This window comes from Podarcis muralis, chromosome 6 (assembly GCF_964188315.1).
Source record: "Podarcis muralis chromosome 6, rPodMur119.hap1.1, whole genome shotgun sequence".
Lineage (NCBI taxonomy): Eukaryota > Metazoa > Chordata > Lepidosauria > Squamata > Lacertidae > Podarcis > Podarcis muralis.
Window position 1 is genome coordinate 43,393,966 of NC_135660.1, and position 27,417 is coordinate 43,421,382.

At 45.8% G+C, this 27,417-nt stretch overlaps 1 long non-coding RNA gene across 1 annotated transcript in view; it reads right to left on the reverse strand.

Moving 5' to 3' along the window:
• Positions 1-7,356: 7,356 nt before the first annotated feature.
• The window catches only part of LOC114597554 (uncharacterized), a 64,377-nt gene continuing 44,316 nt past the window's right edge, over positions 7,357-27,417 (reverse strand). Inside the window, exons 2-3 of the long non-coding RNA XR_003706852.2 lie at positions 26,227-26,438; positions 7,357-7,614 (exon numbers count right to left, since the gene is read on the reverse strand). This is a non-coding gene — a long non-coding RNA (uncharacterized LOC114597554). The remainder of the gene's footprint in view (positions 7,615-26,226; positions 26,439-27,417) is intronic.

Here is a 27,417-nt window from a genome sequence, read left to right on the forward strand (position 1 = left end):
AGTAGTATATTGCTGAGACTCCAATATTTTGGCCACCTCATAAGAAGAGAAGACTCCCTGGAAAAGACCCTGATGTTGGGAAAGATGGAGGGCACAAGGAGAAGGGGACGACAGAACATGAGATGGTTGGATAGTGTTCTCGAAGCTACCAGCATGAGTTTGACCAAACTGCGGGAGGCGGTGGAAGACAGGAGTGCCTGGCGTGCTCTGGTCCATGGGGTCACGAAGAGTCGGACACAACTAAACAACAACATACAGTAGTATATGATAAAACATAATAATAATAATAATAATTTATTATTTATACCCCGCCCATCTGGCTGAGTTTCCCCAGCCACTCTGGGCGGCTCCCAATCAGTGTTAAAAACAGTACAGCATTACATATTAAAAACTTCCCTGAACAGGGCTGCCTTAAGATGTCTTCTGAATATCAGGTAATTATTTATCTCTTTGACATCTAATGGGAGGGCGTTCCACAGGGCGGGCGCCACTACCGAGAAGGCCCTCTGTCTGGTTCCCTGTAGCCTCACTTCTCGCAATGAGGGAACCGCCAGAAGGCCCTCGGCGCTGGATCTCAGTGTCCGGGCTGAATGATGGGGGTGGAGACGCTCCTTCAGGTATACAGGACCGAGGCCGTTTAGGGCTTTAAAGGTCAGCACCAACACTTTGAATCGTGCTCGGAAACGTACTGGGAGCCAATGCAGGTCTCTCAGAACCGGTGTTATATGGTCCCGGCGGCCACTCCCAGTCACCAGTCTAGCTGCCGCATTCTGGATTAATTGCAGTTTCCGGGTCACCTTCAAAGGTAGCCCCACGTAGAGCGCGTTGCAGTAGTCCAAGCGTGAGATAACTAGAGCAGTGTTTCCCAAACGTTTTTGGGCAACGGCACACCTGTTTACCGGAAAAAAATCTCGCGGCACACCACCATTAAAGCCCCGCCCCGTGACGTCAGCGCGCAGCGTCACGCCGGGAGGGACGCACAAAAGTGAAAGTTTTTTCCCTTCCCCTTGCCGGGGTGGGAGGAGGCAGCAGAGCGAGGGACTGAGGGACGGCGGCAGCTGAGGCGGCGGCGATAGCGGGCGGAGGAGGAGCCGTCGCCGGGAGTTGCTGCTGCTGCTGTTGCTGCTGCTGCCCGGACATGCCGGCCTCCTCCTCCTCCGCTGTCTCGCAAGCAACCCACCCTCCCCCCGCTTCCCCAGACCGTCTCCCCCCCCCCACCGCCGTGTCCCCTACCTGTGCTGCAGCCCCACTAGCCCCAGCGTGATCACATGGGGCACGTCCAGCTCCGTGGGCCACAGGCCGGAGGCGATGCACCCGAACACGCCGCACTCCTCCCGAATCCCCAGCTCCTCGAATTCCATGGTGCCCGAGCGAACACGTGTTGTTGTCAGCGCAGCTGCTTCTGTTATTGCCGCTGCTGCCTCCTGCCGCCGCCGCCGCCTGGGTTTGAGGGGGGGGGCGGAGGAGGAGGAGAAGGAGGCGGCGGCCTCAGAGGCGCGAGTTCCTCTCCGCGCCCACCCCTTGCGCCCGCCTCATTTACATGCATACATTACGAAGGGGCGAAATTCCCCGCCTCGGGGCTGCTCCGCGTGGTGGAGTTGGTTTCCCCACCCCAGAGGAGCAGAGCAAGAGAGGTCGCCTTCGGGGCGGGGGGGGCTACTTTGTATCTGCCTTTGGACACAAGTTAGCTCCCGCTCGCTCTTTCTCTCTCCCCACAAGTTAACTTTGTTTCCCTCTCTCTTTCTCTCTGCGCGCGCGCGCTTCTGAGAGCGAGTTTTGCCCAGTGGCTCCGAGAGTGTAAACGGCTGGCTGAAGTGCTGAGGAGACCGCGAAGGGCGGAGGGAGCTGGGCTTCGCGCGCGACGGAAGGGGTTATCCCCCCCCCCTTATGGAAACGGGGTTTGAGGGAATAAGGGGTAGGGAGGAGACTTCGGTTTTTGCGCGACTGAGCAGGGGAAGGGGGCGTCGGCGGGCGCTCGCCTCAGATTGGAGAAACGCTACCAAAGGGTTGTGAGCGGGGGGGTGTGTTAAAAACATCCCTCCCTCCGTGGGTGGAGGAAAGGGGGCTGGGAGGCAGGATGTGGCCCCGGCGGAGAGTTTTAGGTGGCCCAACCCCTTCCCTTTCCCAATGAGGTGGAAGCATTGGCGGGTTTCTGCAACCGCGCCCCGCCCCCTTCCGCCGTCCGTGCCCCCCCCCTCCCTTCGTACGCAGCCCCAAAAGTGCCTCCGGACTCCGAACGCGCTTCTTTTTCGGGTCGCTTCCCTCTCGCGCGCTGCTCACTTGGTTTTGTTCTCTCCTAGGCGCCCGACTCGCCCGCCTCCCTCCCACGGCACACCAGCCGGTGTCTCACGGCACACTAGTGTGCCGCGGAACACCGGTTGGGAAACACTGAACTAGAGCATGCACCACTCTGGCGAGACAGTTCGCGGGCAGGTAGGGTCTTAGCCTGCGTACCAGGTGGAGCTGGTAGACAGCTGCCCTGGACACAGAGTTAACCTGCGCCTCCATGGACAGCTGTGAGTCCAAAATGACTCCCAGGCTACGCACCTGGTCCTTTAGGGGCACAGTTACCCCATTCAAGACCAGGGAATCCCCCACACCAACCCGCTCCCTGTCCCCCAAAAACAGTACTTCTGTCTTGTCAGGATTCAACCTCAGTCTGTTAGCCGCCATCCATCCTCCAACCGCCTCCAGGCACTCACACAGGACCTTCACCGCCCTCACTGGTTCTGATTTAAAGGAGAGGTAGAGCTGGGTGTCATCTGCGTACTGATGAACACCCAGTCCAAACCCCCTGATGATCTCTCCCAGCGGCTTCATATAGATATTAAAAAGCATGGGGGAGAGGACAGAACCCTGAGGCACCCCACAAGTGAGAGCCCAGGGGTCTGAGCACTCATCCCCCACCACCACTTTCTGGACACGACCCAGGAGGAAGGAGCGGAACCACTGTATGACAGTGCCCCCAGCTCCCAGCCCCTCTAGACGGTCCAGAAGGATGTTATGGTCGATGGTGTCAAAGGCCGCTGAGAGATCCAGCAGAACTAGGAAACAGCTCTCACCTTTGTCCCTAGCCCGCCGGAGATCATCAACCAGCGCGACCAAGGCAGTTTCAGTCCCATGGTGAGACCTGAATCCCGATTGGAAGGGATCCAAATGGTCCGTTTCCTCCAGGCGTGCTTGGAGTTGTTCAGCAACCACCCGCTCAATCACCTTGCCCAAGAATGGTAGATTTGAGACTGGGCGATAGTTGGCCAAATTGGCCGGGTCTAAAGATGTTTTTTTAAGAAGCGGTTTAATGACCGCCTCTTTCAGCGGGTCTGGGAAGGCTCCCTCACAGAGGGAAGCATTCACCACCCCGCAGAGCCCATCGCCCAGCCCTTCCCGGCTCGCTTTTATCAGCCAGGATGGGCAAGGATCAAGGAGACAGGTGGTCGGTTTCACTTTTCCAAGCAGCCTGTCCACATCCTCGGAGGTAACAGACTGGAATTGATCCCATGTAACAGGACCAGACAGAACTCTAGCACTCTCCCGCCCTGGCCCTGCTCCCACGGTGGAGTCTACCTCCTTCTGAATCTGAGCGATTTTATCTGCAAAAAACTTTGCAAAAGCATTGCAGGAGATCTTGGGGTCCCTACCAGGCCCCGGTGGTACAGGTGGTTCCGATAGATTGCGAACCACCTGAAAAAGTCTCCTGCTGCTGTTTTCTGCAGATGCTATGGAGGCAGCGAAGAAGGCCCTCTTCGCCGTCGCCATTGCCACTTGGTAGGCTCGACGTTGAGCTCTAGCCCGTGTCCGGTCTGATTCAGAATGAGTTTTCCGCCACCGGCGCTCTAGCCGTCTCAACGATTGTTTCATCACCCTCAGCTCCGGGGAAAACCACGGGGCTGTCCGGGCTCCATGCAATCGGAGAGGGCGCTTCGGAGCCAGACAGTCAATAGCCCTGGTTAACTCCGCATTCCAGCGTGCCACCAGGGAATCAGCTGAAAGGCCATCAACTTGGGATAAAGCATCCCCTACCACTCTCTGGAAGCCAATTGGATCCATTAAGTGGCGGGGGCGGACCATCTGAATTGGTCCCACCTCCCTGCAGAGGGGAAGGGTTGCGGAGAAGTCCAGTTGCACCAGGAAGTGATCTGACCATGGCACTTCTTTTGTTTCGCTTTTAGTTAGTGTCAGATCACCAGCATCCATAGAGGTGAACACCAAGTCTAAGGCATGTCCATGGCTATGAGTTGGGCCAAACTTATTCAGGGACAGCCCCATGGAGGCCATGCTTTCCACGAAGTCCCGAGCGGCCCCTTGTAAGGTCGTGTCGGCATGGATGTTAAAATCCCCCAGGACAACCAAGCTAGGTGTCTCCAGGAGCATATCCGCCACGACCTGAAGCAGCTCGGGCAGGGAATCCTTGGTGCAGCGGGGAGGTCGGTACACCAGTAGGAATCCTGTACTGCCCCTATTGCCCAACTTCCAGAACATGCACTCAGAGAACTGGGTCTTCCCAATAGGACGCCTGGTGCAGACTAATGACTTCCTAAAAATCACTGCAACCCCCCCTCCCCGCCCACATGACCTGGGTTGCTGTGCGTAAGAGAAACCTGGTGGGCAAGCAGCGGCAAGGACAGGCCCATCTGCTTCATCCAACCAGGTCTCTGTCACACATGCCAGGTCAAATCCTCCATCCACAATCAGGTCGTGGATGGCAGTGGTTTTATTCATCATTGACCTGGCATTGCACAGCAACACTTTCAGGTCATGTGGGTTTCCCTTGCTGATTCCAGTATCCTTCCGGTCAAGACCGGAACACTGGGGGGGGTAGCTTTTTAAAAAATCATTAAAATGGCTGGCTAATCGAAACAATTTAAATAGCTGAATAGGTCAATAGTGAGGATATCTGCTGGAAGAGTGTCCTGCAGCAAGCAACCAGCAACTTGACTTCTTGTTTCTTTGTTTAATTGGTATACCACCCTCATTCGTAGATCTCAGGGTGGCTCAAACAAAAATATACAATATAAAACACAAAATACGCAATAAAAAATATTTTTTAAATCCCACAAGCCAATAAACACCCTCTCCGCTCCCAGCTCCCATTACAAAATTTTATTTCATAATATTTGTGCTTGGTTGTTGTTTTTTTAAAAAACCCACCTGAAAGTGGCAGTTGAGGCCTCTGTAACACAGTGGACAAAGAACTGTGCTCCACCAGATAATCTCCAGATGTTCTGGACGATGTATGCTGGAAGTAACTGAAGAACTATTCTTTCAAACCACTCAGCCACAGAATGAGATTTCCCATCCGTCCTACAAATCTTGCACTCATTCTCCTGACACTAGTTTGGATTAGATAGTAACGCTCCATGCCAACTGTCCACATAGTTTCTGCTATATACACATGCCCGTGACAGAACTCAACACTCTTCTCTGAGTGTCTTGCTTCAGGACTGGCTTAATTTCTTGTGCATTCTGCTTTTTCCCTATGGAACACCTAGAATATGTACATAGGGTTTCCAGGCAGCCTCCTATCCAGCCATTGACTGCAGCCAGACCTGCTTAGCTTCAGCAAGATGACTGCATGATGCGCTTTCAGCCTGTGCCATGAGGCTTTGAGAATTATCAGCTCGGGCAGCACTCGGGCAGCACTCTGGAGCGCAATCCGAGCCTGAGAGCAAAGAATGGCAGCAGCTCGTTGTGACAGCCCTCTCATCCAAACCACCACACTCAGCACCCTCTGTGGCAGTGGGACAGCTGTGGAAGATGGAGTCTAGACTGCCGAACTCCATTCACCTGGCTGGCTCGGTTTTACAAATGGCAATTGAGCAGAAGCCATGATGCTCTACCACGGTCAAAGAGGGAAGGAGATGTTGCGAACATCTCATTTTACAAAAAAATGCACTATCCTCACAGCTTCTCCTTTGCCAGTGACATCTGGCTGCCTCTCCAGGCTAAGTTCCTCTCCCATACAGTTGGAAATTCTAACGTTTGCAGGAATGACAGAACGCGGAATCAGTCGCATGGCCTTGGATGCAGAAAGACCTGCTGTTGGACTTGGAGAAGCAGAGAGGAAAGAAACATGCCTTTGATGTGAACAATAGAAGCTCTTAATTGTGATTCCTTTGAAACAGCAAAAAGGGCTGCATTCCACACTGTCCATGACAGGACATAAAACACCATCCCTGATTTCTTTCTCTTTTATTTCTTGGGCAAAGTGTTTGAGAACCTGATCTGAGGCTTCGGTTTCATGACTTCCCTCAGCAAACGTGACTTTTCACAGGGAAAGTGACAAAATCCCACTTCCCCTTTGTTTCTGTGGGAATTGGCTCATGCTCGCAGCCTCTCTCACGCCTTATGCCTGTTATCGGATCCGACACGAATGCCTGCAGCTCGACCATTTGATCCCTTCCTATATGGCTAATTTCTCCACCCTTGCCTCCCTCTGCTTGGTCAAATTCACAGGTTGTGACTGTTTTATTAAAACTTTGAATGTTAGACCGCGGTGGAAGTATAGTTAGAAGTCATCAGTCTGAGTCAAAATAAAATTGAGGAGGGTTCAGAATACAGAACCCATTAAAAACGTGGAAGTCAAGAGGAAAAGAACAGAAGTCAGACATGCTGTTATTTAAGGGGTGGGGAACATATGAATAAGAGATACATGAAAGCAATTCTCAGATCCATAGCTGTCAACGTTTCCCTTTTTGAAAGGGAAATTCCCTCATTCCGAATAGGATTCCTCGCAAGAAAAGGGAAAAGTTGACAGCTATGCTCAGATCTATAGATAAAACTTTCAGGTTTTCCCCATGAACCTTGACATTTTGTTTATAATGCTCTCAGAATCATCACACCAAAGCTCAGAATAGGATATATCAACCAGGTCCCAAAACATGGTATTAATTATGGCCTCACCCACACTTAAATTTCCTTTGCTCTTTCCAGGCACAGTCCACAATTTAAAGCTCTTTGTTCAAGCACCTTTTTTTTTTGCTTCAGAACTTTCCCTGAGAAAATTCGCTCTTTAAAGCTCAATCGGAGCAAACATCATTCCATGGACTTATTGACTCAAATTGATATTTGTTCTTATTCAGCAAAAACTAAAAACCCAGGATGATTAGGATGTTAACCCTGCTTTGCTTCTACAGTTTACCTGAAAAGTCTTATATTTGGTTCCCTTGGATTGGCAGGACTCCCCAGGCCTAACCACCCACCACAGATGTTTATCCAGTCTGCTTTCATTCAGATCAGCTGATGTTCTCCTTTTCAAGATAACTCACTGCGAACCTTATGTTGGATTATGGAAAATGCAGCTGAGACTAAATATACCTTTGAAAGCAAGTGGGGAGGAACTCGGTGATGGCAACAATCAAGTGTAAAGGCACAGCTGCTTTTATTCATGAGTGTTAATAAGTTGAGAAAACAGGCAGAGGTGGAAGGCGAGCTATGAGATCACAGGAGCGTGACTATGCTGAGACATCTCAAGAGCTCTTGATAGGAATTAGGAGGATGGTGACTCCCAGCAGTCCTGTATCCTGAGGTGGTTTGGAGGATACATCTTCTTGCCCTACCTCTTCAATCAAAAGCTGAGGATCCTTTCTCCTCCTGGTTTTCTGATGGAGTGTTGCTCTAAAATTAGGAGACAAAATGCAGCTGTCAGAACAAAGAGCTCAAGCGATGATGGATGGGCACCAAGATGACTCTGGCTGCTCGTTATCCCCTGCCCTGCCTTGGCGCTCGACAAGGGGATGATGCAGTGGATTGCTACGAGCCACGGAGGCGGATACCAGGGAGAGAGACAACAGGAGCAACACACACTGGTCGAAAACGTTTGCTTGACAATCTAAACAGAGGAATTCACTTTTAAATTGTCCAAGTCCTAAGGGGCACAGGGGATCAGGCAGTGTTTGCATGGGAGGCATTCTGCAAAAGAGGTAACTCGGAAAGGTTCCAAAGCATTTGGCACAAATCCTTAGATCTTTATGCAGAGCAGACACTAATGTCCTGCTCCAAACTTCTTTGCACAGGTCTGTTTTAGAAACGGCACATCGTTCCAGTGGGTGAGCTAAGATTAACCTGTGTCCTGGCACCTTCGTGGTTGATGGATGGATAGAATTGCAATGCAAAATTTCTGCTTTGACTGGCAAAGCAGACAGCCTAGTGCTTTTCTACATACACGTGATGTCATACACACATAATAACTATGTGTGATGTTTATTTTAGCTTACTTTGAGCCTTGGAGATGTGCTGTGGCTGGATTTGGTTAAAATAAAGATGGGCATTTTTGTATCTTAGGTCCAGTATGGTGCAAATGGTTGCAGAATGTAGACTCTCACTGTTGTAAGGATAGCACAAAGTTCTATATTGCAACAACTTTATTCTAGATAACAAACAGGACCTTTCATTTTTTTAGTTCTGTCCTCCAAAAAAAGTGCTATTCTTTCCCCAGTGCATCAACGGAGAGTTCTTTTGGTATCTAAGCATGAACAGTATTTTCCCCACCCCACCACAAGGCAAGATCTTCCCTCAGACAGAAGAGTTATGTTGTGCAGTCCTCATTGCTGTTGAACCCAATAAACATTCATACTATATGCATCAAAACAGGCGCCTTTGCTTGCAGTTCGTCATTTCTCAAGGTTGCCTTCCAGCATATGAGTTCACATTTTGATAAGGATTTGAGTAGAATAATCTCCAACTGTGTATGTCATATACCTACAACATGAATGGTTGCTTCTTTCTTCAAGTACAGTACTGACAGGTTAAATTCTCAAGACAAATGGACAGCTGCAAAAAGGTGCAAGGGAGAAACTGTGATTCAGGTGTTACAGTTCTGATAAACTGGTTGATGCCCCCTACCTATATGGTCCAAGAAATAACAACAACAGCAGCAGCAGCAGCAGCAACAACAACAACAACAACAACAACAAAAACAACAAAAACAACAACACAACTTTTAGGAATATAAATTCCCCTCTTGTTTTTTGATGTCTCTCTTTTTTTTAAATTTTTTTTTTATTAGAGTTTATAAAGAAAAATACAAAGATTATTGTCAAATATATTTTTTGGGTCCAAACTAGAACATTAACCCTGAGGCAAAAAGGAGAAATAAAGAAAGAAAGAAAGAAAGAAAGAAAGAAAGAAAGAGGAAGAGATAAAGAAAAAGAAAAAGGAAAAGAAAAGGAATTAAAAGAGAGAAAGTGAAAAGAGAGACAGAAAAGAGAAAAGAGAATGAGAAAAAGTTAAGAACCTAAGGAACTTCATATTCTTCATCTATCCACTATATTCAGTGGTACCTCAGGTTACAGACGCTTCAGGTTACAGACTCCGCTAACCCAGAAATAGTGCTTCAGGTTAAGAACTTTGCTTCAGGATGAGAACAGAAATCGTGCTCCGGCGGCGCAGCAGCAGCAGGAGGCCCCATTAGCTAAAGTGGTGCTTCAGGTTAAGAACAGTTTCAGGTTAAGAACAGACCTCCAGAATGAATTAAGTTCTTAACCCAAGGTACCACTGTATAAACATTATTCACTTCATCCACTTCAGTATTACACCTAATAAAGCCATTGTTTTTTGATGTCTCATATTGAAAGGAACTCGAAAATCAAAAGAATCTAGAAGATCTTGGGAAAATATTCTCTTAAAATGGGTTGTGTCTTGAAAGTGGCATTGCTACCTCTGTTCTCGGTGACTGTAGAAGCATAGAATCAGAAGCCATGTGTATTTCAGATATTTCTAGGAAATCCTTAGCAATTATTTGGTTCCTTGAGCCCATCTGCAAGAAGCAATGTCTTCAAAGAAGAAATGGGTGCCATAGGGAGCAAGAGTAGGCCCATATTTGCAATCTGCCCGCTTTTCAAATAAGAGGAGCAATGCCCCTATGCCCTGGTGTGACAACAAGGGCATTCTGTGCCCTATTACTCTGCACTCTGCAATAAGGCTGGGCTACCTTGCTGGCAGTGTCCCAACCTAGCCTGCCTTGCTGATTATTACTAACTGAGTGGCAGCACAGCAGGAGATCTGTGCAGCAGGAAAGTTTGTCTCTTGAGCTATCAAACATCTCATGTGTGGAAGTCCTGGCATCCTGGACACCTTCCAGATTGGGAAATTACCTTCTGCCTCCCTGACTACCCCCTGCAGTTTAAATGGGAAACAGTCTTCTCCCTTCTGCCTCTTCCAATTGCTCCAGAGGGTTTTTGTGAACTGTAAAACAGCTGCCGTCAGAGGTGGGAAAGGCAATGAGTTGCTGGGGCCATAGGATTGACTTAGTGAAGACTTAGATGACTGTCACCTGTTGACTTGTCAACACCATTCCCCATAACGCCTTGGCACAGGATGCCTTCCAGGGCTAATATTGACCTGGTCTGGCAAATGCATTCAGATCTGCTGGGATCAGGGTGTACAGACCAATGTTCAGTCATATTAGTTGTGCAGAGTAAATGGGTTGTCTTCTGTCCTCTGTTTCATTATAACAGTTTCAGCTTTAAAGCAAAATTGCCTCCTCAGTAGAGCAGAAAATTTGCCTTAGTAGGGCAAATATCATATTCATGTTGGATAAGAACATTTACTGAGGGAGCAGGATGGTAGGTTTTAATGTCCTACTCAATGTGATGTCAACAAAATCACTGCTGAATATTACCAGTGCAGACGTATGCGTGTTTACATGGAAGTAAGTCGCACTATATGGCCCACAATGTTCACTGGAGCCCACTAGTAAGTGGGCTTAGGATTGCAGCCTCACTGTTGACCACCATATACCCAGGATCTTGAAAACTGGAGAAGATGCAGTGAAGAGCTACAAGCATGAATTAGTGGATGGAGGACAAGCATGACCAAGAGATGCTAAAGAATATTGACCTGTTTATCGCTAAAAATATGATGAGATTGTTGAAGTGTCTTCCCAATAGATATTTGCTTGAGTTTTCTGCTGTGTTCCCTGATAGGTAAGAGGGTGGAAATTAAATGGTGGCTCATAACCAACCATTGCACACGTAGAATGACTTCCTGGAGTGCAATGGATCTCCCTTAGGATTATGAGTACTGATGTATTGATTGACTGGGGGGGAGGGGGAATGGACGATGCATGAGACTGTATGAACCTAATTCAAATTATAAGAAATTTGGCCCACAAGGCCAATCCTGTTAAGGAAAGGTTCTCTACTCCTGTGTTATGTTAGAGGTTTTTAACAGATGCTGGATGGCATAGGAGCCAACTCCTAGGGGCCAAGGTCCCTTAGGTGCCCCAAATAAAATATTTGAGGAGGCCACCCCCCCTCAAGTTGATTCTCGGTAGTGGCACCTGCCCTGTGGAACACCCTCCCACCAGATGTCAAAGAGAAAAACAACTGACAGTCTTTTAGAAGACATCTGTTTAGGGAAGCTTTTAGTGTTTGACAGACTATTTTATTTTAATATTTTGTTGGAAGCCGCCCAAAGTGGCTGGGGAAACCTAGCCAGATTGGTGGGGTATAAATAATAAATTATTATTATATTATTATTATATTATTCAAATGGTGTGCATGTGCTGCATCTCGTGATCAATTATGTGAGGCAGGGCTTTCTTGTTGTCCGCTCCCCCAATATTTTATTCAATATTGGCAAGTTGACAACCCTGCTGCATGGCCATTTGTAGCAGCAGATATCTGGCATGGGCCAGAGAGTTGGACCAGATAACCTTTGAAAGTTGGAGCACCATGGGAGAGTAAGTAATCAAGGGGTCTGCTAAACATGGCAGGTTTGATGTGGTAGGGTACCCTTTTCTTAGCGCTAGGAACAAAAGTTAGAAACTTCATTGGCCTCCAAACAAGGAAGGAGGGGATATGTGTACTTTTGAACACAAGGTTGCAGCTGCTCTCATTGCGTATGTACCTGGCCATACTCAATGTCTCCGTACCTTCTTGAGTTTATTATCTGTTATTTGTTGAAAAACCAATAAAAATATTTCATGGGGGAAAATAATCATAGGATATTCCCCCTCTCTCACCCCAGCACATCTTTGCCCCTTTTGGGGGCACAAAGTTTGGCCAAGCCAAGGCATCCAGCCCAGGAGGAACCTCTTTCATAGCCAATCATTGCTGAGATGGGGACTATGTAGGAATTAGGTTCTTTCCATGCTATCAAGAGCAAGCAAGCTACAAGCCAAAATGAATAAGCCTTTCCACTACATAGAGAATTGTGCTCTTGTCTCCCCTGTGCTGGCAGAACAATGCAGCCACCAGCCTGACATACCTCTATGACACGTGAGCCAAAATGGAAAGGCAGACCATTGACTGGGAGTGATTTGTGGGTGATGTGTATTCTAAAGCAAGAGAGAACACATTGTCTGGTTTTATTGAAGTTATATTTGGGGTAGAGTAAGAAATAAAAATGGGAACGTGGGTGGTGCTGTGGTCTAAACCACAGAGCCTAGGGCTTGCCGATCTGAAAGTCAGCGGTTTGAATCCCCATGACGGGGTGAGCGCCTGTTGTTTGGTCCCAGCTCCTGCCCACTTAGCAGTTTGAAAGCACATCAAGTGCAAGTAGATAAATAGGTACCGCTCTGGTGGGAAGGTAAACAGCGTTTCCATGCGCTGCTCTGGTTTGCCAGAAGCAGCTTAGTCATGCTGGCCACATGACCCGGAAGCTGTCTGCGGACAAACGCCGGCTCCCTCAGCCAGTAAAGCAAGATGAGCACCGCAACCCCAGAGTCGTCCACGACTGGACCTAATGGTCAGGGGTACCTTTACCTTTAAGAAATAAAAAATAAAAATCATGATTGGTTTTTTAAAAATTATTATTATTATTATTAAGAACTTTTATTATGATCAACAAGCACTTTCTAAAACCAATAACAAAATACAACCAGCAATTTAAAACTAAGCAAATTGCAAACCTAGTAGTAGCAAGAATTTAAAAAAACAAACAAACCCTGCAGTAAAACTAGCAACAACGAAACTAGATGTTACACATGAAAAGCCTGCTGAGATAAAAGTTTCTTCGATTTCTAGCAAAAGACACAAGAAGATCAAGGGTGTTCTGGAATGGCATCACCAACACAGAGAAGCCCCTTTCTCTTGTGCTCCCTCACCAAATCTCCTTGCACTTAGAGCAAGGCTTCTGACATTGATCTTCATTTCTGGGCAGACCACTGGAATAAATGGCCCCCAACAGTAGTGACTGGTGGTCAGTGGACCTGGCAGGGCTGCTAGTGAGTCATGGGGATGTGGACCATTTTCTCCCCATCCTCCTCCCTTGCAAAGATGCTGTGGAAGCCTTAACAAATGCTTAGCACCTTAAGTGTCTTATTGTGGTTCAGAAGGGGTCCCTGCTGTCAAGTGGTGGCTGGAAGAGCAGAGGTCAGAGAGGCCAACAGTAAGTGGAGGAAGAGCCAGCTAATTCTACATTTGTCTCCATCCTCCTCCCTGTTGAGTAGTACAAGGGCAATACTGACATGAAGCAGAAGGAAGCTGACAGCCAGTGGCACACTTTGGACTGGATGCAAATAAGATGGCAGGCAGGTGGCAGCTGGAGGCAGGCCGAGACTGGTGGGGCGATGGACCAGTCTCCACTGCATCCAGTCTGAAAGTAACCGAAGCATGAATGACTGAAGCCAAGTCCACTTTCTCTAGGTAAGCCAAAGCTTGTAAAAGGCACTCCTAGCAATTGTGGCCACCTGAACATCTAGAAAAAGTGATGGATCATTGAATACTCTGGAGCTTAAGTACCACCTACCTGAAGAGCAGTGCAACCTCATCCAGGTTGAACCACCTCACCTAGATCAGCAGTGTTCTTGACTCACAGTTCCTCTGTTTTGTCTGGATTTATCTGCAGTTTCGTAAGCTCCATATTCCACTCCTGAACTGACCTCAGATTGCTTGCCTTGAAAACAGAGAAAACTTCATTTCGCTTCTTCCTCCTCAAAAATTGTACATCCTCTGCATATTGTCAGGTTATACTCTATCTTCTCTCAACGAATCATCACAGACAGATGAGGATCAGTGCAGATGTCAAACGCAGCTCTGGCACAGCCTCTGTGTTTGGATTTGCTCCCTTCTCCCTGTTCTTCTTCCCTCTCTGCCTCTGCTGCAGGATGACACTCATCCATCATCAGCATTTTACATACAAGCACATCACTGAGTTTCTCATCCCCCCCCTGCTCATTGCAGGGCTTGGCCTCACTCAAACGCCTCCTCACTTTCCACTGCCTGCTGAAGTTGTGTAATCCTCTATTTGGTTTAGTTCCACATGGCTTCCTTGTGCATGGATGAAAGAATCCAATGGGAGACGAGTAAATTACACTAAATAATAACAGGCGGTTTGCTCTGATAATTTTCATAATGGCACAGGCATACACACAGACTCACATGCATTTATTCATAAATATGCATCCATCTGAACAGTTACAAGCACCAGATGTAAAACTGGAGCAGACCCATAGAAAACAGTAAACCATTGTGTTTTTTACCGGCGGGCGGCGGATCTTAAGAAACTGATTACTATAATTACGTATGTATTCAGATTATCAGATCACTATATTCCAAAGGTAGCCCATTCCATTCCTTGTCTTGTTCATCTTCACAGCAATCCTGTTTAAAAGGACACAATTTGCCAAGGGAAAAATGAGTCATATGACACCACACATTTAAAGCACATGGATTCTTCTCCAGTAATCCAGGGAGCTGTAGTTTGTTAAGGGTGTTGGGAATTGTAGCTCTGTAAGGGGTAACCTACAATTCCCAGGATTCCTTGGGGGGAGCCATGTGTGGTGGGGATGTGGCATTAAATGTATGGTGGGGGTGTGGCATTAGCAACAGCAGCTTGCCCATGGTCAGCCTATGAATTCATGGCTGAAGTGGGAGCAGTCTAGCACTTCAGCCACTGAATTGCTTTAGTCTAGTGGATTCTGGTCTGCATATCAGAACATGAGCACTTAGGCTAATTGTAATTATGAAGGGTCATAGCTTGGTGGCAGAGCACATACATTGCAATCAAAATGCCCCAGGTTCAGTCCTCAGCATTTCTAGGTGGGGATAGGAAATATTTCAGTCTGAGACCCTGGAGACTGTTTCCAGTCAGTGCAAATGAAGACTTGATGGGCCAGTAATCTGGCTCAGCATCAGGCAGATTCCTATGTTCCTGTGACCTGAGCCCATTGGAATGGACTCCCAGGTTCTAATCTCAGTCAAACTAGGGGTAAGCAAAGAGGAAAAACCAACTGAAACTGTTTGGTTTACACTAGGAGCAATTTTTGGCTGTGGTTCTACCATATATTTAGTGGCTGTTGATGTTTTTGGGTGGTGCCATGGCCTCTTGCTAGTGCAACAAAAGTTTATGATAATGACAACTTGGAACAATCAGACTAAGAGAACCTGAGACGCAAACTTTAATCTGCTACAAGCTATGCTGGGTCTAGACCCATTGATCTAAAAAGGACCTGACACTCAGATTCTGTTCTCCAACACACCATGCCTCGTTTTAGAGTGACCTCCCTTTTGAAAGCTCTAGTCCTGGATCTCAGATTCCAAATCCTCATTACACCAGGTGTAAATCCAAAATAACTCCACTGACTCCTTTGGAATCACCCTGGATTTATGAGGGGTGAAACCGAGCTTGCTATCTGTCCTGACTGATTTACGGGTGTAACTGATCTCTGAAATCCTGGCCCAGTATCTTTCCTAGCTGCATATGGAGAACGGCAGACGAAGAGAGGGTTGTTTCGGAAAGTTGGAGCAGAATGCCAGGGACAAGTCATGTCATTGCCTCACTATCCATTTACCAAGGGAGCAGCATTTTGTTGAGCTCCATCGATATTTCATCTCGTCAAATAACTGCGGCTCCATGTCAAAGGAGTTCTTCAGAAAATAAATGGCGGTGGCTGAGGGAAAGAAAGGGAAATGGACATCTCTTATCCAGGAAACTCTTCCCCATAACCTTTCTAGCCTCGCTACCCATATCACTTGTTGGAGGGAAACTCTCCCTTCCTTGAAATAGCTCGATACTTGTTAAAAGAAAGAAAAGAAACCTTGCTGTGTTGGTGGTGGTGGGGACACAGTAGATTTTATCATCAAAGCAAAATGAGCTGGAGCACAGCCTCTGTTGCACACATGACTCCTAACTTCTGATATGTCATGCATGGCTGCTCAGATTTAAACAGAGCGGCTTATTTTAGCTGCAGTTTATCTTCTCTGCGTGCCCTGTTCAAGAGAAAAGGGAGGGAGAGGGTTATTTAAAGGGAAGCCCCTGAAGTGGCAGACCTGAACACTACTAATTATAGAAAGCAGAAGGTGCATTGAAGCTAAAGGAGGGAAACTGTTTTTCTCAGCTAGTGGTCGGGATTGGCATTCTGCGTAGGCAGTGCCTCATTTAAGCTACATGAGGCCTAATGGAAAAGGAGAGGATTGGCCATGTTGGGATAGAAGTCAGGCCTATGGAGAATCATCCTTAACCGCTGGCAGGATGGCAGATCCATGGAGGGCCTGAGGCCTTGGGCTGAGGAGAGCCAGTCAGTTATGTAAATTGAAGCTAATGAAATCCAACCCAGGTGGCATCATTAATTAGAGTAAATCAGCCTGTGTTGCCCTGGTGCCAAAAGAGGGAAGAGATAGTGGGGAGAGTGGGCGGGGGGTGGGCGCAGGACAGGAGGACTGAAGAGAAAAGCTTCAAGGAAGCCTGTGTGCCAGCATGCCGTGAGCCTACGGGTATCCATTCAAAATTTAATAGACATGGTGGTTGTTTCAGGGAATTCTATGGAGCTGCTTTCCGGAAATAAAGGGTGCCCATTACATTTTATGAAACACTGATGTTCTGAAATATAGGACAGCTCTTAAAACAAGGGACATCAGGCAACTCAACAGGGGTTGGATTGGGGAGATGCCAGCATTAGGTTCATCCAAGGCCTGGATAGGAGTGGAGGGGGCAGAATGAAGGGCTTTGGTAGGCCAAAGGGAAGGGAAGTAGAGCACTCAGCTTGGCCAAGACTGTTCAGCAGCTCTGCTGAAGCCTTGGTAGGTGAGGACGAGGGTGCAGTGTAGGGCATGGGCAAGTCCCTGTTTGCCTCTGAAGCTCACTGGATGGCCTGGGCAAGATGTTATCATTCACCGACAGGTCGCTTTGAGACTAAAAAGCAAACATAAATAAAAAATGCCTGTTTTGTTTTTTTTAAGGGGAGAAAGATAAATCGATGAAATTGTTGCACAGAGTCATAGATCTGGAAAGAAGTTATTTTAATTTCAGCAGACATGTGAGTTTTGTGTCATTTTGGAAAATAAGTTTTTATTTTATGGTTTAGTATTCTTTTTATTTTGAATGACATATGGGGGAAAAACATAACCTTTTCAGAGTTTAGGGCCTCTAACGTTCTTAATCTGGCCCAGTCGATTAAGCATTGACACACAGCTGATGCAAAAGGAACCCTCAACACAGATACTATGCCGTGGCTGTGCATCAGTGATGAGCCACTATGAAAGAAGCTGGTGGACATGGACCTATAGAGCTATAGGTTTCTCCATCCTGTTTTTGCTCTTCATGGCTTCTTCCCCAAAAATTAAGGCTGTCATAAATCCGGAGGCTTTACTGGGATTTCAAAGGCAGGTTTGTTAAAAAAAACTAAAAAAATAAACTCAACAATTTCAGTGGTTTCCTAAACCCTATCGAAATGAGAATCCATGAGCTATAGGCTTCACCTGCTAATGTCCATAACAGCCACTGGAGGCTCTGGTGGTAAATGCCAGACTGAAGATAGATTCTAGCTTCTCCAAGACAGATGGAGAAAATGGTGGTGGCCGCATCTACAGAGATGGGTGAAGGAGACCAGGCTCTTTTTCTCCTGGTATGCTACAGAGCTGGTAGTCATTTGCTCCCTCCCTCCCTCCTGTGTTCCCAGTTCCCCACAGCTTTTACATATCTCCAGTCTTCCTTGTTTTACTCTCAGGACTATTATATGTCACTTACTTTGAAGAAATGTCCTTATTTCAGAACCCTCAAGCTCCACGGAGACTCATAAAGCAAATACCCCCTCTCACACAGAGCACCAAAAGTGTCTTATGTTTGGGGGATTTCTGCCTGCTAAATCTCGCTTGCTCTCCTCCCTCTCTGCCCACCCAATGCGGCTGGATAGGCTTGCATATGCTGACACTGGCCAAACAGATGGAGGGGGGAGCTAATGTGTGTGTACATCAGCTGCATCCAGCCCAGACGCTGATCTATAAACTAATCCCACCCTGATCTATAGCCTAATTCACCTAAAACACAATTACAATCTGGAGGAGAAAAATATTGATTTCAAAATTGCTTTGCAGCTGGTGGAATGGAATGGAGGGTGGGGGCACAGAATGGCAGGGGAAAGGGAGCGACAGGCAAACAGCAAAGACCCAGGAGACTGCAAGCGTTCTGGATGAAGAACAATCTGTGAGGTAGAGCCATGGCTGTCTAGCCTAAGGAACAACGAGGAGAGTAAGATGGGTGTTGTTTCCTCAGGAATCAACAGCTGGAGGTCCCTGGGCCAAATCTGGTCATTGTGTGTGGAGGGAATGAGAGACTCATCATGAGAGCACCAGATGGACCAATGAACCCCTTTTCCAGCTATGGTCCAAGTTGGCCAAGGACAAATAGTTATAGCTTGGTGTGATGATGAGCTGGAAGCAACAATGCTTTTGAATACCAGTTGCTGGAAACCACAGGAGAGGAGAGTGTTCTTGTGCTCATGTTCTTCTCCCCAGTTTCCCACAGGCATCTGGTTGTTCTCTGTGAGGAAAGGATGCTGGGCTAGAGGGGACATGAGCCTGTTCCAGCAGGCTATTCTTAAATTCTTACGAGAGGAGGCTGCTGATAAGAAGAAAAGAACTGCCGTGAATTGCGATCAAAGGGTAGAGTGGCAGTTCATGCAGATGGAGGCTCAACTGGTTCCTTTAAAGGCAGGGACTTCGGGAGGATGAATCTTGTACATTCAGGAGATCGGTCAGTTGGTAGAGCATGTGACTCTTCTTCTCAGGGTCGTGGGTTCAAGCCCCATGTTGGGTGAAAGTTTCCTGCACTGCAGGAGATTAGACTAGATTATCATTGTGGCCCCTTCCAACTCTATGATTCAGTGGGAGGGGGTGTTGCTAAATCTGGGATGCATCCATTGCAGCGCCAAATTCTACTAATTGCAAGCGGACCAAGTAGCCATTTTTACTCATTCTGATAATTTGCTAGGGGCCTTGGTAAAGGTCATTACCTCACTATGTCTCCCTGATACACAGCCCCAGATCTGAATCATGTGCAAAGGAACGTAACAAAGGTGCCAAGAGATACAACAGAGCCAACCCAGCCCCTATGCTTTGAAGTGAGAAGCAGAACTGAGGTCAGACTGAGACAAATCATGGGTCTGACTTATTTAATCACCCCAAATTTGATTGGTTAAAGCAGGCATAGGCAAACTCCGGCCCTCCAGGTTTTGGGACTACAACTCCCATCATCCCTAGCTAACAGGACCAGTGGCCAGGGATGATGGGAATTGTAGTCCCAAACATCAGGAGGACCGGAGTTTGCCTATGCCTGGTTTAAAACCATGCAACATTCATCTTCATGCAGTGCAATGTTGTGTATATTTTTCTCTGAATGAAGTTCCAAATTGTTCGATTGAGCTTCCTCCCTAGTTCAGTACTGCAGCCTTAGACTCTTGCTCGTTCCTCTGTAAGGCTATACCAGCTATAACTTTACCTGGTATATATGGAGGGTGCTATGATGACACATATATTTATAAATTATAGATTTTCTTCACGTTTGTGTGGCTCAATGGATCTCACCAAGACCAAAAAACAAACAAAAATGGGAATGCATGTATACTAACATTTACAGTAATGAGGCTTGCCTTAAATTGGAGGAGAAGTAGGCTTAGGTTTTAGTACTGCCAGAGTCTTCCACAGTTGTACCACCAGGGGCACAGGAGGGCCCCAAATGCAGCCAGTCTGGCTTACTACAGGTTGAAAGAAATGAAGTAAAGACCATCTAAAGAGTGCAGCACACACAAACACACACACACACCATTGCAGAACAGCTGCACGGAGCATAATATCCCCCACATACTTCCAAATCTTCCTGACCCTGCTCCGTTGGGTAATCCATCTCAGTGTGCAATTTATAAGTGACTTATTCAAAGATTTCTAATATGTGGAATCCGAAACAAAAAAAAATCTTGTGCTTTATGTATTGCTGCTAGATTCTGTCAACAAGGACATCATTATCATTAACAAATCAAGTTATTTTGCAAGACTTGAAAGCTACTTTGCTGTCAGCCAACTCCAGGCTGAGTCCTCTTTCCTGGCAGCAGTGTTTGAAAGGATGATATATGGCACGCAAAGGGAGGAAGGATATGTTTAATGGCAGATGGAAGTGTTCTATTGATTACACAGACAAGACATGAAATACTGACATAGGTGGCCTGTTATAGAATTTACTAAACATTTATGGAGAGCAGTGGAACACTCAGTGGCTCAACACTCAAAATGCTTTCTCTCTCCCCAGGAAGGCACTGAGAATGAGGACTTTCCTTCTTGTTCCAGACTGCTTGGCACAGTTCAGCTTCTGATTTGTCCAGCCTGGGTATTAGAGGGCTGCACTATAGCCAGGAATAAAAGGCTGTTCCTATCACCACCTCAAACATTCTTGACCTGCACATTTCCTTTTAAGCTTCAGAAGTCTTTTCCAAGTTCCAAACACCAGATTTTTGTATTGCTTGCTCACTCTGGCATGCTAGCGGGTTTTAGTTTTATCATTTGTGTAATCGTTTATGTAATATTTATTGTCAGTTCATAATGATATAATAAATATAATAAATATGGATCCCCAAGGATGTGCTCTACAGGGAGCTAGCTTCAGGCACAGGACTCATGGGTAGACCAACTCTGCGTTACAAAGATGTCTTTTAAGGTGGCATGAAGGCTGGCAACATCAACCCCACTGTGTGGAAATCCCTTGCAGAAGATCACAGTACCTGGAGACAGTCAGATTGCGCATCCATAGCAGTGAGCAGAGGAGAAATGACTGCTGGGAGCAGAGATGGATTATTGGGAATGCAACAAGTTCGATTGCACTGGGCAGAGAGCCTTAGGGGCACCACAGGGGTGCCAGAACTATGATGTAGAATGGAAGGCGAGAGGTGAGTGGCACAAAATTTTGACATCACACAGGGTGCTGCTGAAATTTGAGACCCCAAGGTCCACCACTGCTGGGAGTAGCAGAGAGAGAAGAAAGGCCACAGCACATCTGAATCAGCACAATCAGATGCCTTCATCTGCCCCAGCTGCATTAAAACATGTCTCTCCCATATCAGTCCCTATAGCTACAGCAGGTGCTGTAACTCTCCAATGGTTTGACTTCACCCCCAAAGGCACATTCCTCCATTTTCTCCCGAGACAGATGGATGCCAACAACTGAATAAATATGTTATACTAATTATCTGTGTAAGCATTTTATGAACTCTAGATATTCTACCAATGTTCACAATGTGCCTTGATGTGCATTGAGTTCCACAGGACAACCACAAATCACATCCGTTGACTCCTTGGTATCTTGCTGCTAAATTCATCACAGAAGTCCTAATTCTTGCATTATGGAAGCGAGTAAATAACATAACCAGGGTAACTTGGTTCATTCTATTTGTGATCTGATGTAGCGTCATTTACTAAGTGAGACAGGCTCAGTAACCCACATATGGTGCCAGGTGAAGCTGCTGGTGGGTTTTATTTCTTATCATGCTTCTGGTTGTCTTAACCTTCTTATCATGCCCATCAGTGTGGTATCAGTTCATTTGGCACAGAGATTGAAATCTGGAGGAAAAAGTCGCACAAAGGTGGCAGCTGGTAAGACAACAGCATCAGATGCATATAATTTCTTTCGAAATTAGATTTATTGAAGTCCTGTCTAGTGGAAATCACTGTAGCATGGAACACTCAGCATATGGATTTGATCATTGACTTATGCCTGACTACATTTTTCATTAGGGGAAATATTGGCTGTGAATGTTTTGACCTCATAATCTCTGTATTTTAAACAATAACCAGTGGAAAACCAAACTAGAGCGGGGAGCTAGACATTTTGTCTCAAGTACTCTATTGTGCTTAGGAATGAGTACCTGTAAAAAATAAAATAGAAATCAGACATTGCTTAAAAAGAGGAGTTCTTTCTCTGCCTTATCACTGACAAGCATAGAGAACAGGTGGCAATCCCATTTTCTTCAATGGCTAAATGAAGGAATCTCCTGCTTCCAAGTTTTTATACACACACACACACACACACACACACACACACACACACACACACACACATCTCAACTGCTTCATCAGAACAGTTTTGCAAAGGAGCTATAGGCCTCTGTGTGCATTGTGGAGGGACAGAATGGTATAAAACATGGCTAGGGAGGCAGATTCCAAACCCCACCCTCAAATGGCAAATAAAAGATCATTGGGACATGTTTTCAATGCCTGTGGAGATGAAACTACCAAAAGGCCACATAAAAAAGGGCAGTCTGAGGTCTGCCATGTCTTACCCTTGGAGAGGGATTTAAGATGGTGAGGCCACCAGGAACACAGCCAAAGGATTTGAAGTCCAAGCACTGAACACACCAGGGGATTTGATTGATTTGATTGTGGGCGACTCATATTTAATCCTGACAAAGATCTGAGGGTCTTTCACTGAACTTGTAGTACCAGCTGAAGAAAAGACCAAGGTCAACATTTCTGGTTCAGGGCCCAAATGACCATGACTGAATACCACCATTTTTATAGCATCAGGAGGAAGTGAGATAAAGATCACGCACTTCGTTTTGCCACACCCAAACATGTAGCAGACAGTTTTATAGTAATGGCACTAGACTTAATAAAACTTGCTTTGTACCATTTTAGAACTTTCTTTGTGAGCATTCATTTTCTAGCGCTGGAAGGAATCCTCAACCTGCGTCTCACTTTTGGACAATTTTGATTTGATTTCCAGGTTTTGCCATAGCCATTAGTTATTAAGAGAAATTATTTCTATTGTTGTTGTTGGATCATTTTTTAAAAATTAGCTCCAGGCAGCATCACAGAACAAAGAAACAGAATACCCGTGAACAGAGTTAATCACAAATGGCTAATTATTTCACCCCATCTCTCCCTCCCGAAATCATGAAATATTATCCCCATGAAAAAAGGAAAAGGTATCTTCACTCATTATCTCTTCATGGATTTTATGCACCTAATTCATCAAACTAGAAACACTTCCTGCTTGTCTCCTATCAGTTTTGGAATAAAGCTGGTGACCCCACGGATTCTAACTGCTGGAGGTGACGCTTCTAATTTATATCTCCCAGGAAATGCCCCAAACTTATAGTCCTTCCAGCTGTGGACAGAACTTTGTGGAACATTCCCAAATTGAGGCGCATGTTAACATTGCCAGTTTGAATGATTTTCTGTGAGAACAAAGGCATTTAGCCTTGAAAGGTGTTGCTGTGTCTTTAACAACTGCACGGCAGCACAATCTTTAAGCAGAAGGGGATGCCACCTCTGCTACATTCTTCACCAGTTAAGAAACATTTCAAAAACAAAGAAACGTAGGAACCAGGAATGCGCTACAAGTTCATCATGTCCTTATTTCTGAATGGAATTGTTTCAACAAACATGAAATAGTCAGCAGAATTCTTAGTCTCCTCAAACTTTGGTGATTCTTGCCACAATGTGTTAAGAAGACGCTGCTGGATCAGACCAAAGATTTGTCCTGTTCTCACAGTGGCCAACCAGATGTCTGTGGAGAGCTTGCAAGCAGGCCTGGACCACAAGAGCACTCTTCCCTCCTGCAGTTTCCAGCCATTTATTTATTGCATTTATATCCCATCTTTGCATCCAAGGAGCTTAAGGTGGCATGTACATGGTTCTCCCCCTTCCTAATTTAAGCCCTACAACAACAATGTGAGCTACGGTAGGTTACGCTGAAAGGCAGTGACTGGCCCAAGGTCACCCAGTGAGCTTTTTGGCCTAGTGGAGGTTTGAACCCTGGTCTCTCCCAGGCGCTATTCTGACACTCTGACCTCAGGGGCTCTCAAATTAATTTTCTGCAGGAATAGCCAATCAGCAAACACATAGGAAGCTGTTTTGTTATGAGTCAAACCAATGGTCTATGTTGTTCAGTATTTTCTTTTACACTTCAGGTCAAGCAATTTGTTCATTCATGCCAGTACTGTCTATTGCAACTGACAACAGCTCTCCAGGGCCTTAGTCCTTCCCATTACCTGGCTGCCACCAGATTTCTTGAGATATCACCCTTTCCCTTAGATAACCAGTAGGTCACGGTGTTTTGCAGCATAATTTCTTGTTGGAGTTCCTAAAACATCAGAAGCCCTCTCCAGATCAATTCAGCACAGGGCTTTTGGTGGAGCTGCCTGTGTTTTGTGGAACAACATTCCTGTCGAGATACAGAATTCCTGAAAGTGCCCATTATCTGTACTTTCTGGAAACAACTGAGGACATTTTTGTTTTGACAAGCATTACCAGCTGGTCTCTGCCTTGGATCCTTATTTTGCTTTGTTTTCAAACTCATTTTTAGTTTTTTTATACAGTTTTAAAATTACAGTGATACCTCAGGTTACAGACACTTCAGGTTACACACGCTTCAGGTTACAGACTCCGCTAACCCAGAAATAGTACATTGGGTTAAGTACTTTGCTTCAGGATGAGAACAGAAATCGTGCAGCGGCAGTGGGAGGCCCCATTAGCTAAAGTGGTACCTCAGGTTAAGAAGAGTTTCAGGTTAAGAACGGACCTCCAGAACGAATTAAGTTCTTAACCTGAGGTACCACTGTATATGTGTGCATGTGGATAGAAAATGATAATAATGATAATGATAACAATAATAATTTTATTATTTCTACCCCATCCGCTCTGGGTGGCTTCCAACACATATAAAAGCAGAAGAGAGATAGAAAATAGATAGAATGTTTGTACATTGCCTTGAGACTCATGTGAAAAGTAATTACCGGTAATTAATTAATTAATAATACATTGTTGTTGTTTTTTAAAATGGGGATTGAACCTGGGACCTTCTGCATGGGCGTAGCCAAGGGGGGCAGTGGGGGCAGCTGCCCCCTCTAAATCAAGTAAATCAATACAAAATACTTAACTAACTGAGGTTCTGCCCCACTAACATAAAGCCTGGCTATGCTCATGGCTTTGGTTCCTCCCACACATCATAATATTGAGTTGAATTCTGAACCAGGTGCTGGTTAAGAAAACAATTGACTATGATGACCATGTAGCAAAGTCTTGGGAGACACATGCTAAACTCTGTGTAATCCACTTTGCATACAACCTCAGTGTGACTCGGTCTTTTGTCTCAATCCCAGCTACTGAAATAAAGGCGGAAATCCTGAACTTGGAGCAAAATCACACACTGAACATAAAAAAACCCTGGATCCAAACACAGCCCAGCATACTGTTTCCACTGAGCTGTGAGATGGCCCTGGGCAGACTTGTAAGCAGAGCATGAAGAGGACAGCTTTTTCCTGTTGTGTTGTTTATCTCAGTTATCTAATACTAAGAGGTATGCTGTCTCTGTATATGGGGATGTGATTTAACAGTAAGGATCGACTGCCCAATCCTCTACGAATTGTCTAATTTTCATTTAAAAGATCCAACTAAGCTGGGAACCACCAACATTTCCTTTGCAAAAAAATTCTATACCTCCAACATTAAGGGTGGGGGGGAACTATCATGATGGTAAGCAGGATAAAACCAGCAGTAAAATTACATCTGTCGAAGAAATACAAATCACAAATTGCTACCATCCTTGTGGTAGCAAACTCCATGAATTCATTTTTTAAAAGTTAGTCGAATTCTTAGAAATTGTACATCACCTTGGACACTTTGTGGCAGCAACACAATTAATAACATTAATTCGTTAACTGAATGTGTGTTGTCTTCAGAAATACGGCTATCCAACACTCTGAAAGGGGGAGGGGTTAGGGTTACAAGGGGGAGTGCCAAGCTTTGTGTAAGCCGAAATCATGACATCACATCAAAATGATGCTTGGAGAATAAATGTTTTAAAAGGAAGCGCCAATATAGAAAGGTTTACTGCAGGAAATTTAGCAAGCCTGGCAAAGAGCTACAGCCCAGGAAACGAGCACTAGAATGTCAATACAGTGGCATTTTAACAGCTTTTATTAATGTTTGAAAGCAAACAGCAGGTGTGGAATGGGCCAGGAAAAGCAATTGTATCAACAGAATCATAGCTTGTCATCTGCATACCTATAACCCAACTGACCTTTGGGGTTTCTTTCTGCATTCAGGAGTCATGTTCTCATTTATTTGTTCCATTCTGCATTCAAAACGTGGTCTTAAAAGGGGAGGGGAGAGAATCCAGTCGCATGAAAACTTGTGGGGCAGAGTCCTGCCGGATTTCAGAGCGAAGCCTTGTTATATATTGCTTCCAGCGCAAGCCTTTTCCGTAAAAAAGCAAATGCAAAAGGGGACCATCTGGGGGAATGAAAACACATTTGAATCAATAGGATAAAGTTAACAGAATAAAAATAAAATAAAATAGAATGAACCAAATGGGATAAAAATTCCTGTGGATATATTAACACTGAATACCAGATTTCAGGGCAGCTGTGAAATCGTAACATGGGCCAAAACCTCTTATGGTGTAACCCTGCACAGCTTTCATCAATGATGTGTTGCACCTGGTTGGATTTTTAAGAGCTTTTTGAGGAGATACTGTAGTTAAAAATTGGGATAATGTAAGCCTCCTAGTCCTTCCCAGGTCTTGACGGTGGGGGAAGGAGCCAGGCCCAATCCTGGCTGAAAGTTATCCTTGCCCTCCAGAGCAGAAGAACCCATACTACTAAAATTACTGGAGACATGTTTATATCCGGGCTGGCTGCTTTGGGATGAGATGGGAGAATGTGGGACTTCAAAGGCCTCCTGGGGAACTTTGGGGAGCCAATAAGATGGAGTATTCCAGTCAATGCAAGCATGAGAATCTGCACTTTCCAGTTCATGTGCCCCAAATGTAACTGTGTTAGTTCCCTGCTCTGTTCTGAAGTTCAGGCACAAACATAACATTAACTACCAAAAGCCAGGAGCTCAGTTTGACACCCTCCCTTAAGTGTTCCCAGTGGTTAGGAAATAAAGAGCTTCTGTCAAATCAGATGTGCCATGGGAGTTCTATGAATGGATTTCACAATTTATTTATTTTTTTCAATTTACAAAACCAGTTGTAGAGACTTGGATTGGGGCTGCGAGGAGGTTAACCTTCCCCAGCCGACACACATGATTTCCCTGTTGAAAATCACACCGACACACCACAAAGCTGCTATTTAGAAGAACACAGTCAGCACACAGTGTTATGCCTGCAAGTTTTGTCTAATTGAGGCTAATAGCATCTTCAGAGAAATGATTCTCCATGGAAAAAGATAGCAGGGGCAAAGCTCTCACACAGTCCTGACCTAGGCAC